The 3,519-nt window shown below is 43.2% G+C and overlaps 1 pseudogene; it reads right to left on the bottom strand.

Moving 5' to 3' along the window:
* Positions 1-2,274: 2,274 nt before the first annotated feature.
* On the bottom strand, positions 2,275-2,392 carry LOC134913828 (5S ribosomal RNA; annotated as a pseudogene).
* Between the last annotated feature and the right edge of the window lie 1,127 nt (positions 2,393-3,519).

The following is a 3,519-nucleotide window of genomic DNA, read 5'->3' as shown; positions in this document are numbered from 1 at the left end:
GGTGCGAGGAAAAGGCTCAGAATTCCGAGCCCACCCGCTGGCGGTGATGCAGGGCAGTCTGGAGCGACTGCTGATGCTGACATCTGGTCCGGACTGAAGGACCTGACAACGATTACGGACATGTCGTCTACTGTCACTGCATATGATTCTCTCAACATTGATAGAATGGTGGAGGATTATATGAGTGACCGCATCCAAGGAGGCACGTCACACAGTCCGTACTTATACTGGCAGGAAAAAGAGGCAATTTGGAGGCCCTTGCACAAACTGGCTTTATTCTACCTAAGTTGCCCTCCCACAAGTGTGTACTCCGAAAGAGTGTTTAGTGCCGCCGCTCACCTTGTCAGCAATCGGCGTACGAGGTTACATCCAGAAAATGTGGAGAAGATGATGTTCATTAAAATGAATTATAATCAATTCCTCCGCGGAGACATTGACCAGCAGCAATTGCCTCCACAAAGTACACAGGGAGCTGAGATGGTGGATTCCAGTGGGGACGAATTGATAATCTGTGAGGAGGGGGATGTACACGGTGATATATCGGAGGGTGAAGATGAGGTGGACATCTTGCCTCTGTAGAGCCAGTTTGTGCAAGGAGAGATTAATTGCTTCTTTTTTGGGGGGGGTCCAAACCAACCCGTCATATCAGTCACAGTCGTGTGGCAGACCCTGTCACTGAAATGATGGGTTGGTTAAAGTGTGCATGTCCTGTTTTGTTTATACAACATAAGGGTGGGTGGGAGGGCCCAAGGACAATTCCATCTTGCACCTCTTTTTTCTTTTCTTTTTCTTTGCATCATGTGCTGATTGGGGAGGGTTTTTTGGAAGGGACATCCTGCGTGACACTGCAGTGCCACTCCTAGATGGGCCCGGTGTTTGTGTCGGCCACTAGGGTCGCTAATCTTACTCACACAGTCAGCTACCTCATTGCGCCTCTTTTTTTCTTTGCGTCATGTGCTGTTTGGGGAGGGTTTTTTGGAAGGGACATCCTGCGTGACACTGCAGTGCCACTCCTAGATGGGCCCGGTGTTTGTGTCGGCCACTAGGGTCGCTAATCTTACTCACACAGCTACCTCATTGCGCCTCTTTTTTTCTTTGCGTCATGTGCTGTTTGGGGAGGGTTTTTTGGAAGGGACATCCTGCGTGACACTGCAGTGCCACTCCTAGATGGGCCCGGTGTTTGTGTCGGCCACTAGGGTCGCTAATCTTACTCACACAGCTACCTCATTGCGCCTCTTTTTTTCTTTGCGTCATGTGCTGTTTGGGGAGGGTTTTTTGGAAGGGCCATCCTGCGTGACACTGCAGTGCCACTCCTAGATGGGCCCGGTGTTTGTGTCGGCCACTAGGGTCGCTAATCTTACTCACACAGCTACCTCATTGCGCCTCTTTTTTTCTTTGCGTCATGTGCTGTTTGGGGAGGGTTTTTTGGAAGGGACATCCTGCGTGACACTGCAGTGCCACTCCTAGATGGGCCCGGTGTTTGTGTCGGCCACTAGGGTCGCTTATCTTACTCACACAGCGACCTCGGTGCAAATTTTAGGACTAAAAATAATATTGTGAGGTGTGAGGTATTCAGAATAGACTGAAAATGAGTGTAAATTATGGTTTTTGAGGTTAATAATACTTTGGGATCAAAATGACCCCCAAATTCTATGATTTAAGCTGTTTTTTAGTGTTTTTTGAAAAAAACACCCGAATCCAAAACACACCCGAATCCGACAAAAAAAATTCGGTGAGGTTTTGCCAAAACGCGTTCGAACCCAAAACACGGCCGCGGAACCGAACCCAAAACCAAAACACAAAACCCGAAAAATTTCAGGCGCTCATCTCTAGTTTGGGAGAGCCGCACAGGATTGTTAAATATAAATAATGGCTTCTGGAAGAAATCTGACACTCATGGGATATACCCCTTTACTTTATCACCCATACACCTATATAATAATTTACTTTAAGGTGGAAGAAAGTGGCAGTCAGCGGTGCTCCTGCGGGTTTGAAACAGATATTATGTAAATACCAAAAAGAAGAAAAAAAGAATAACCCTGATAGGGAGCACTCTATTTCCAGAAACAGTAGCTTAATAGCACATAGAAAGAATTATATTACAAGTAAATTATTTATTAGGTTTGCCTTAAAAATTGTGCTTAATTATGTAAGCGTGTATGCGACCATAGTAAAAATTTCTTAGATAATTGGTCCTATATACCTGACTAATGAATATATGGAGTTCTGTACGCACAAAGGTCCCGTTCCAGAACATGACTTCTTGAGATCCGTGTCCTACAAAACCTGGTCTTCCCAGGTGGTCGTCCACCAAGTACTACCCAGGCCCACCACTTTTTTGCTTCCAAGATCAGACGAGATTGGGTTTACGTAGTGGGGTATGATTGTAGGAAGAAGCTAGGCCAAAGTCATAAAGGTGCCAACTGTGCATGTAACCTCCTGCTCCAATTTATTTGATAGTTTAGGATAGCAAGATATTTATACCTAAAAAGTGACCATCATCTGATCAAAAGTAGCCCATATTTTATGGGTCAGAGGGATTTGTTTGAATCATAAGTCACAAAAGGTTTATATTCTGTGATTATATTCTTTTCTCCTATGTGTTATGATATCTTATACTATTATTAGAACAAATTAGATATAAAGAGGTATGAGGCACTTATACCTCAGTTTGGATATCCTAATATCATTGATATAGCAGCTGGAGCCCCTGGTAATTTTTGGGTTGCCAATCCTCCTTTTTTTTATCCTATGTACTGCAATATCGTATACTACTGTGATTACAAGGCAGGAAACATGAGGTATGAGGCAACTGTACCTCAATAAAAGAGTCTTAACAAATTGGGTATAGTGGTTGGATCCCCTAATATTTTTGGGTTACCAATCCTTTTTCATTAGCACCTGTTTTGTACATTAATCCATTACACTTTGATAGAAAGATGAGGGTAGAGATGGTTTGGATACAGGAAAAAGCCTCCCTTCTGCTGTTCTTTCGTCTTGCCAATCGGTATTGGATGAAGAATAAGAGAGGGTAAGCCCCCCAACCATGCCAGAAAGAAGAAAAGGAGGAGGTATTAAGCTAGTAGGACCAAGACAATTAACCCCTGATTCCCTGACAGGGTAGTGCAGGGGAAAGAATTGAATTGCTATTCCTCATGCGGAACACTCTAGAATGGTGAGAGGAGGAGGGTAGTTCAAATACAATAACTGTTATTTGTTGTTGCCTCTACTATATAGTCACTTAGATACAATGAGACATATATAGCTGTTTAAACACATAAGTTATTGTCCAATTGCACATTTGCTATTGGGAAAAGGAGCAACAAAGATACATTTTGTTCTTTAAGTGAAACACCGTCCCTGCAAAAATATGTTGCTATTCCAAAAAAGAAGAAAACGCGTGTGACTTAAGAGGTCATATTAGCAACACAATTACTTCTTGTATACATTTATCATATGTATTGCCTTTCCTCTGAATCAGTATAGGCTCTCATAGCGTAATGAATATACCTTGTAAGA

The sequence above is a fragment of the Pseudophryne corroboree genome, chromosome 4, assembly GCF_028390025.1.
Source record: "Pseudophryne corroboree isolate aPseCor3 chromosome 4, aPseCor3.hap2, whole genome shotgun sequence".
NCBI classification, from domain to species: Eukaryota; Metazoa; Chordata; class Amphibia; order Anura; family Myobatrachidae; genus Pseudophryne; species Pseudophryne corroboree.
The sequence above is the reverse complement of the archived record's forward strand: the minus strand, read 5'-3'. Positions and strand labels throughout refer to the sequence as shown.